The sequence below is a fragment of the Pagrus major genome, chromosome 15, assembly GCF_040436345.1.
Source record: "Pagrus major chromosome 15, Pma_NU_1.0".
Taxonomy (NCBI): domain Eukaryota; kingdom Metazoa; phylum Chordata; class Actinopteri; order Spariformes; family Sparidae; genus Pagrus; species Pagrus major.
In genome coordinates, this window is record NC_133229.1 from 30,291,487 (window position 1) to 30,301,584 (window position 10,098).

The following is a 10,098-nucleotide window of genomic DNA, read 5'->3' on the forward strand; positions in this document are numbered from 1 at the left end:
GTTTGGACTTGACTGTTGAGACTCTTGCTTTATGTTTCTTACATAGAAATAAAAATGAACATGAAGACTTGAGAAGATTCGTGTAAAAATCTAATTATGAATCTAAAAGAAAACATTATATTTTTTAGATTATTATGAGCAGAAAATCATTACCAAAGCACAGAACTGCAGATTCCCAGCTTTACACGTCCTTTTTCATATGTAGATGCATAATTTAATAATTCATATATTGTATTAATTCAAACTAAAGTTTCACAGTAACCAAATGATAAAGCTGTCAGGTTAAAGCTGGTCATCAGTCTCCATCTAGTGGTCTGAACTGCACACTGCACAGCTTCCTCTGAAACTATGTTCCCTCATTGAATCAGATTACAACGGCTTTTGCTCCACTTTGCCTATTTTAACTGTTAAGTGCATGTTAATACATAACATGCACTGTAATAATAACATAATATTACACAAACGGAGGATATGCTGCAAAATTAATACTTTGATACCTGACTGCACCTGGTTACTAACACTTCTGTACTTTTACTTTATTTTCATGTGTGAAAGAGTGAAAAAAAGTTGTAATTATTTTTTGTAATACTCATGTTTCTCAAAAAAAACTTTTCTCCTAGAATTTCTTTTCACTCAGTTTCACACATGATTTTTTTTACCTAAATACTTTTTTTAATTTTCTTTAAGATTTTGAATATTTTCTCAAAAAAACTCATGTTTTTTTCACTGTGATTTTTTTTCTTTTTGTTTTCTTAGATTTCTAAATATTTCTCCAAAAGACTTTGTTTTTTTCCACTCAGTTTCACACATAACTTTTTTTTTTCAGAGTGACTTTTTTTCATTTTCCTTTAAATTTTGAAATATTTCTCCCAAAAAAACCAAAACAAAATATTCTCATGGAATTTCTTTTCATTCAGAGATTTTTTTTTCTTAGATTTTTGAATATTTCTCTATAAAACTTATTTTTTTTCTCCTGGAATATTTTTCCGCTCAGTTTTACAGGACCCACAAGTGGCCCTAACGACTCTGAAGCTCAGAGCTCACACATGTCCTTAACGACTCTGTCAGGACATTCCCACACAGAGTTTAAAAGCCTGCAGCTCCTCCAGTTATTTAGAACTGAAGAAGCCTGCTGGATGAGAGGTGAAACGTCTTGAAGAAACTGAAACAAGTCCAGTTGCCTACAGTACAGCACATAGATTTACCATGACCTGGACGACAGAGAACCTTCATCAACATCTTTTATTCACTCAGTGATTTTTTTTTTTTACGCAACAATTTTTTTTCTTAGATTTTGAATATTTCTCCAAAAAAATAAAAAGTTCTCATGGAATTCTTTTTCCCTTCTCCCAAAAACTTCTCCTGGAATGTCTTTTCACTCAGTTTCACACATGACTGTATTTTACCCAACATCCATTTTTCTATTTTCTTTTAGATTTTGTAATATTTCTCTTTAAAAAAAAATCTCATGGAAATTTTCTTTCACTCAGTGATTGTTCTTTTTGTTTTCTCAGATTTCTAAATATTTCTCAAAAAGACTTTGTTTTTTTCCCCCTGGAATTTTTTTCCACTCAGTTTCACACAATTTTTTTTCCCCGTGAGACTTTTTTTTTCATTTTCTTTTAGATGTTGAAATATTTCTCCCCAAAAAAACAAAAAAATGCATATGAAACTTAACAAATGTAGACAATGTGTGTAGGGTGAAAACTTGTGTCTGTGGGCCTCCTGCATGGTTTATGTCTTGTATGTCTGACAGTTATATGGTTGCACACACATTAGTTGGTTTTCTGTGTTAGTTTTCAACAGTTTAGGGGTGCTGTTTATTTTGTATTTCCGTTTTATCACCATTACCAGATGAGGTCTAAGTAGGTTTATTTTCATTATTTTCCTTGTTAAGTAGACATAGCTCTGGAGTCCCTTTTTTGTTATTTTTATTTGTTGATTTGAGCAGCATCCACCAGCCTTTTTTCCCCTTTCAGCGTCCTCTTTTTGTATTATTCTCATTTGGTTTGAACTTTGGTGAATAAATTATTTATATTTCAACCTTAACATCTGGTTTTATGTTGCTTCCTTTTCCCTAGCGAGCTGGGTTGTAACAGCGCTGCTGATGTGTGACTCTTGCCTGCAAGCAATAAAGAACTTCTAGAAAATAAATATTGTGTCCAACTTGGTGTTTTGACCAACTCTCATCTGTACTAGGCAAGTGACTGATTTTCAGTTGCCACGACACCCAAGATACTTTTTTTTCCATTTTCTTTTTAGATTTCAAAATATTTCTCCAAAAGACAAAACAAAAATTCTACTGGAATTTTTTTTCGCTTAGTGATTTTTTTCCCACCAACAATCTTTTTTCTTTTTTTTATATTTTTAAATATTTCTCACAAAAACTGTTTTTTCTCCTGCAATGTCTTTTCACTCAGTTTCACATGTGATTTATATAATCCAAGATGCTTTTTTCATTTTCTTTTAGATTTTGAAATATTTCTCCATGAGAAAAAAAAACTGATGGAACCTTAACGTTTTCTCAAAATTACGGAGCACCTAAAGGGACATGGGGGGGAAAAAAGAAACTTTAATGTTTCTCGTGAGCACAAGAAAGTTTCTTGAATGTTTTCTTGTAGTTTGTGCATGAAATCGTTGCAGTGGACACGATTGTCAGGTGCACTCAGTGTGCTCTGCTCTTGAGCTGAATAAGTGTGTCCTCCATCAGAGCACAGTGTGTTTGTCATGTGACTGGCTGGATGATGAGTGAGAATTTTGAGGGAAAAGGCCAGAATTTTGAGAATGTGTCAGACAATTTCTTTGGTCTTTTGTGAAGTCAAACCAGATGAAAAAGAAGAATTTCCGAAGTTTTCCGAAGATTACCGAAGTTTTCCGAAAATTTCCGAAGATTACCGAAGTTTTCCGAAAATTTCCGAAGACTTCCGAAGATTCCCGAAGATTCCCAAAGACTTCCCAAATGACCTTCAATCCTCACAAGGATTGAACCAGTCTTAAATAAGAGCTGACAACTGTCAGTTTATTTATTATTGAGCTGAATGAGTGTGTCCTCCATCAGAGCGCAGTGTGTTTGTCATGTGACTGGCTGGATGATGAGTGAGAATTTTGAGGACAAAGTTAAGGGAAAAGGCCAGAATTTTGAGAATGTGTCAGACAATTTCTTTGGTCTTTTGTGAAGTCAAACCAAATGAAAAAGAAGAATTTCCGAAGTTTTCCGAAGATTTCCGAAGATTAACGAAGTTTTCCGAAGATTACCGAAGTTTTCCGAAGTTTTCCGAAGTTGTCCGAAGATTTCCGAAGATTAACGAAATTTTCCGAAAATTTCCGAAAATGTCCGAAGATTCCCGAAGACTTCCGAAGATTCCCGAAGACTTCCCAAAGGACCTTCAATCCTCACAAGGGTTGAACCAGTCTTAAATAAGAGCTGACAACTGTCAGTTTATTTATTATTGAGCTGAATGAGTGTGTCCTCCATCAGAGCGCAGTGTGTTTGTCATGTGACTGGCTGGATGATGAGTGAGAATTTTGAGGGAAAATGGCCAGAATTTTGAGAATGTGTCAGACAATTTCTTTGGTCTTTTGTGAAGTCAAACCAAATGAAAAAGAAGAATTACCGAAGTTTTCCGAAGTTTTCCGAAGATTTCCGAAGATTTCCGAAGATTAACGAAATTTTCCGAAAATTTCCGAAAATGTCCGAAGATTCCCGAAGACTTCCGAAGATTCCCGAAGACTTCCCAAATGACCTTCAATCCTCACAAGGATTGAACCAGTCTTAAATAAGAGCTGACAACTGTCAGTTTATTTATTATTGAGCTGAATGAGTGTGTCCTCCATCAGAGCGCAGTGTGTTTGTCATGTGACTGGCTGGATGATGAGTGAGAATTTTGAGGACAAAGTTAAGGGAAAAGGCCAGAATTTTGAGAATGTGTCAGACAATTTCTTTGGTCTTTTGTGAAGTCAAACCAAATGAAAAAGAAGAATTTCCGAAGTTTTCCGAAGATTTCCGAAGATTAACGAAGTTTTCCGAAGATTACCGAAGTTTTCCGAAGATTTCCGAAGATTAACGAAGTTTTCCGAAGTTTTCCGAAGATTTCCGAAGATTAACGAAATTTTCCGAAAATTTCCGAAAATGTCCGAAGATTCCCGAAGACTTCCGAAGATTCCCGAAGACTTCCCAAATGACCTTCAATCCTCACAAGGATTGAACCAGTCTTAAATAAGAGCTGACAACTGTCAGTTTATTTATTATTGAGCTGAATGAGTGTGTCCTCCATCAGAGCGCAGTGTGTTTGTCATGTGACTGGCTGGATGATGAGTGAGAATTTTGAGGACAAAGTTAAGGGAAAAGGCCAGAATTTTGAGAATGTGTCAGACAATTTCTTTGGTCTTTTGTGAAGTCAAACCAAATGAAAAAGAAGAATTTCCGAAGTTTTCCGAAGATTTCCGAAGATTTCCGAAGATTAACGAAGTTTTCCGAAGATTACCGAAGTTTTCCGAAGATTTCCGAAGATTAACGAAGTTTTCCGAAGTTTTCCGAAGTTTTCCGAAGATTTCCGAAGATTAACTAAATTTTCCGAAAATTTCCGAAAATTTCCGAAAATGTCCGAAGATTCCCGAAGACTTCCGAAGATTCCCGAAGACTTCCCAAATGACCTTCAATCCTCACAAGGATTGAACCAGTCTTAAATAAGAGCTGACAACTGTCAGTTTATTTATTATTGAGCTGAATGAGTGTGTCCTCCATCAGAGCGCAGTGTGTTTGTCATGTGACTGGCTGGATGATGAGTGAGAATTTTGAGGGAAAAGGCCAGAATTTTGAGAATGTGTCAGACAATTTCTTTGGTCTTTTGTGAAGTCAAACCAAATGAAAAAGAAGAATTACCGAAGTTTTCCGAAGTTTTCCGAAGATTTCCGAAGATTTCCGAAGATTAACGAAATTTTCCGAAAATTTCCGAAAATGTCCGAAGATTCCCGAAGACTTCCGAAGATTCCCGAAGACTTCCCAAATGACCTTCAATCCTCACAAGGATTGAACCAGTCTTAAATAAGAGCTGACAACTGTCAGTTTATTTATTATTGAGCTGAATGAGTGTGTCCTCCATCAGAGCGCAGTGTGTTTGTCATGTGACTGGCTGGATGATGAGTGAGAATTTTGAGGGAAAAGGCCAGAATTTTGAGAATGTGTCAGACAATTTCTTTGGTCTTTTGTGAAGTCAAACCAAATGAAAAAGAAGAATTTCCGAAGATTTCCGAAGATTAACGAAGTTTTCCGAAGATTACCGAAGTTTTCCGAAGATTTCCGAAGATTAACGAAATTTTCCGAAAATTTCCGAAAATTTCCGAAGATTCCCGAAGACTTCCGAAGATTCCCGAAGACTTCCCAAAGGACCTTCAATCCTCACAAGGATTCAACCAGTCTTAAATAAGAGCTGACAACTGTCAGTTTATTTATTATTGAGCTGAATGAGTGTGTCCTCCATCAGAGCGCAGTGTGTTTGTCATGTGACTGGCTGGATGATGAGTGAGAATTTTGAGGGAAAATGGCCAGAATTTTGAGAATGTGTCAGACAATTTCTTTGGTCTTTTGTGAAGTCAAACCAAATGAAAAAGAAGAATTACCGAAGTTTTCCGAAGTTTTCCGAAGATTTCCGAAGATTTCCGAAGATTAACGAAATTTTCCGAAAATTTCCGAAAATGTCCGAAGATTCCCGAAGACTTCCGAAGATTCCCGAAGACTTCCCAAATGACCTTCAATCCTCACAAGGATTGAACCAGTCTTAAATAAGAGCTGACAACTGTCAGTTTATTTATTATTGAGCTGAATGAGTGTGTCCTCCATCAGAGCGCAGTGTGTTTGTCATGTGACTGGCTGGATGATGAGTGAGAATTTTGAGGACAAAGTTAAGGGAAAAGGCCAGAATTTTGAGAATGTGTCAGACAATTTCTTTGGTCTTTTGTGAAGTCAAACCAAATGAAAAAGAAGAATTTCCGAAGTTTTCCGAAGATTTCCGAAGATTAACGAAGTTTTCCGAAGATTACCGAAGATTTCCGAAGATTAACGAAGTTTTCCGAAGTTTTCCGAAGATTTCCGAAGATTAACGAAATTTTCCGAAAATTTCCGAAAATGTCCGAAGATTCCCGAAGACTTCCGAAGATTCCCGAAGACTTCCCAAATGACCTTCAATCCTCACAAGGATTGAACCAGTCTTAAATAAGAGCTGACAACTGTCAGTTTATTTATTATTGAGCTGAATGAGTGTGTCCTCCATCAGAGCGCAGTGTGTTTGTCATGTGACTGGCTGGATGATGAGTGAGAATTTTGAGGGAAAAGGCCAGAATTTTGAGAATGTGTCAGACAATTTCTTTGGTCTTTTGTGAAGTCAAATCAAATGAAAAAGAAGAATTACCGAAGTTTTCCGAAGTTTTCCGAAGATTTCCGAAGATTTCCGAAGATTAACGAAATTTTCCGAAAATTTCCGAAAATGTCCGAAGATTCCCGAAGACTTCCGAAGATTCCCGAAGATTCCCGAAGACTTCCCAAAGGACCTTCAATCCTCACAAGGATTCAACCAGTCTTAAATAAGAGCTGACAACTGTCAGTTTATTTATTATTGAGCTGAATGAGTGTGTCCTCCATCAGAGCGCAGTGTGTTTGTCATGTGACTGGCTGGATGATGAGTGAGAATTTTGAGGACAAAGTTAAGGGAAAAGGCCAGAATTTTGAGAATGTGTCAGGCAATTTCTTTGGTCTTTTGTGAAGTCAAACCAAATGAAAAAGAAGAATTTCCGAAGATTTCCGAAGATTAACGAAGTTTTCCGAAGATTACCGAAGTTTTCCGAAGATTAACGAAGTTTTCCGAAAATTTCCGAAAATTTCCGAAAATGTCCGAAGATTCCCGAAGACTTCCGAAGATTCCCGAAGATTCCCGAAACTTCCCAAAGGACCTTCAATCCTCACAAGGATTCAACCAGTCTTAAATAAGAGCTGACAACTGTCAGTTTATTTATTATTGAGCTGAATGAGTGTGTCCTCCATCAGAGCGCAGTGTGTTTGTCATGTGACTGGCTGGATGATGAGTGAGAATTTTGAGGGAAAAGGCCAGAATTTTGAGAATGTGTCAGACAATTTCTTTGGTCCTTTGTGAAGTCAAACCAAATGAAAAAGAAGAATTACCGAAGTTTTCCGAAGTTTTCCGAAGATTTCCGAAGATTAACGAAGTTTTCCGAAAATTTCCGAAAATTTCCGAAAATGTCCGAAGACTTCCGAAGATTCCCGAAGATTCCCGAAGACTTCCCAAATGACCTTCAATCCTCACAAGGATTCAACCAGTCTTAAATCAGAGCTGACAACTGTCAGTTTATTTATTATTGAGCTGAATGAGTGTTGTCCTCCACCAGAGCGCAGTGTGTTTGTCATGTGACTGGCTGGATGATGAGTGAGAATTTTGAGGACAAAGTTAAGGGAAAAGGCCAGAATTTTGAGAATGTGTCAGACAATTTCTTTGGTCCTTTGTGAAGTCAAACCAAATGAAAAAGAAGAATTTCCTAAGTTTTCCGAAGATTTCCGAAGATTTCCGAAGATTAACGAAGTTTTCCGAAGATTACCGAAGTTTTCCGAAGATTTCCGAAGATTAACGAAGTTTTCCGAAGTTTTCCCGAAGATTTCCGAAGATTAACGAAATTTTCCGAAAATTTCCGAAAATGTCCGAAGATTCCCGAAGACTTCCGAAGATTCCCGAAGACTTCCCAAAGGACCTTCAATCCTCACAAGGATTCAACCAGTCTTAAATAAGAGCTGACAACTGTCAGTTTATTTATTATTGAGCTGAATGAGTGTGTCCTCCATCAGAGCGCAGTGTGTTTGTCATGTGACTGGCTGGATGATGAGTGAGAATTTTGAGGGAAAAGGCCAGAATTTTGAGAATGTGTCAGACAATTTCTTTGGTCTTTTGTGAAGTCAAACCAAATGAAAAAGAAGAATTTCCGAAGATTTCCGAAGATTAACGAAGTTTTCCGAAGATTACCGAAGTTTTCCGAAGATTTCCGAAAATTTCCGAAAATGTCCGAAGATTCCCGAAGACTTCCGAAGATTCCCGAAGACTTCCCAAAGGACCTTCAATCCTCACAAGGATTCAACCAGTCTTAAATAAGAGCTGACAACTGTCAGTTTATTTATTATTGAGCTGAATGAGTGTGTCCTCCATCAGAGCGCAGTGTGTTTGTCATGTGACTGGATGATGAGTGAGAATTTTGAGGGAAAAGGCCAGAATTTTGAGAATGTGTCAGACAATTTCTTTGGTCTTTTGTGAAGTCAAACCAAATGAAAAAGAAGAATTTCCGAAGTTTTCCGAAGTTTTCCGAAGATTAACGAAATTTTCCGAAAATTTCCGAAAATGTCCGAAGATTCCCGACGACTTCCGAAGATTCCCGAAGACTTCCCAAAGGACCTTCAATCCTCACAAGGATTCAACCAGTCTTAAATAAGAGCTGACAACTGTCAGTTTATTTATTATTGAGCTGAATGAGTGTGTCCTCCATCAGAGCGCAGTGTGTTTGTCATGTGACTGGCTGGATGATGAGTGAGAATTTTGAGGGAAAATGGCCAGAATTTTGAGAATGTGTCAGACAATTTCTTTGGTCTTTTGTGAAGTCAAACCAAATGAAAAAGAAGAATTTCCGAAGATTTCCGAAGATTAACGAAGTTTTCCGAAGATTACCGAAGTTTTCCGAAGATTTCCGAAGATTAACGAAATTTTCCGAAAATTTCCGAAAATGTCCGAAGATTCCCGAAGACTTCCGAAGATTCCCGAAGACTTCCCAAAGGACCTTCAATCCTCACAAGGATTCAACCAGTCTTAAATAAGAGCTGACAACTGTCAGTTTATTTATTATTGAGCTGAATGAGTGTGTCCTCCATCAGAGCGCAGTGTGTTTGTCATGTGACTGGATGATGAGTGAGAATTTTGAGGGAAAAGGCCAGAATTTTGAGAATGTGTCAGACAATTTCTTTGGTCTTTTGTGAAGTCAAACCAAATGAAAAAGAAGAATTTCCGAAGTTTTCCGAAGATTTCCGAAGATTTCCGAAGTTTTCCGAAGATTACCGAAGTTTTCCGAAGTTTTCCGAAGATTTCCGAAGATTAACGAAATTTTCCGAAAATTTCCGAAAATGTCCGAAGATTCCCGAAGACTTCCGAAGATTCCCGAAGATTCCCGAAGACTTCCCAAAGGACCTTCAATCCTCACAAGGATTCAACCAGTCTTAAATAAGAGCTGACAACTGTCAGTTTATTTATTATTGAGCTGAATGAGTGTTGTCCTCCATCAGAGCGCAGTGTGTTTGTCATGTGACTGGCTGGATGATGAGTGAGAATTTTGAGGACAAAGTTAAGGGAAAAGGCCAGAATTTTGAGAATGTGTCAGACAATTTCTTTGGTCTTTTGTGAAGTCAAACCAAATGAAAAAGAAGAATTTCCGAAGATTACCGAAGTTTTCCGAAGATTACCGAAGTTTTCCGAAGATTTCCGAAGATTAACGAAGTTTTCCGAAAATTTCCGAAAATTTCCGAAAATTTCCGAAAATGTCCGAAGATTCCCGAAGACTTCCGAAGATTCCCGAAGATTCCCGAAACTTCCCAAAGGACCTTCAATCCTCACAAGGATTCAACCAGTCTTAAATCAGAGCTGACAACTGTCAGTTTATTTATTATTGAGCTGAATGAGTGTGTCCTCCATCAGAGCGCAGTGTGTTTGTCATGTGACTGGCTGGATGATGAGTGAGAATTTTGAGGGAAAAGGCCAGAATTTTGAGAATGTGTCAGACAATTTCTTTGGTCTTTTGTGAAGTCAAACCAAATGAAAAAGAAGAATTTCCGAAGTTTTCCGAAGTTTTCCGAAGATTTCCGAAGATTACCGAAGATTTCCGAAGATTACCGAAGTTTTCCGAAGTTTTCCGAAAATTTCCGAAAATTTCCGAAAATGTCCGAAGATTCCCGAAGACTTCCGAAGATTCCCGAAGATTCCCGAAACTTCCCAAAGGACCTTCAATCCTCACAAGGATTCAACCAGTCTTAAATAAGAGCTGACAACTGTCAGTTTATTT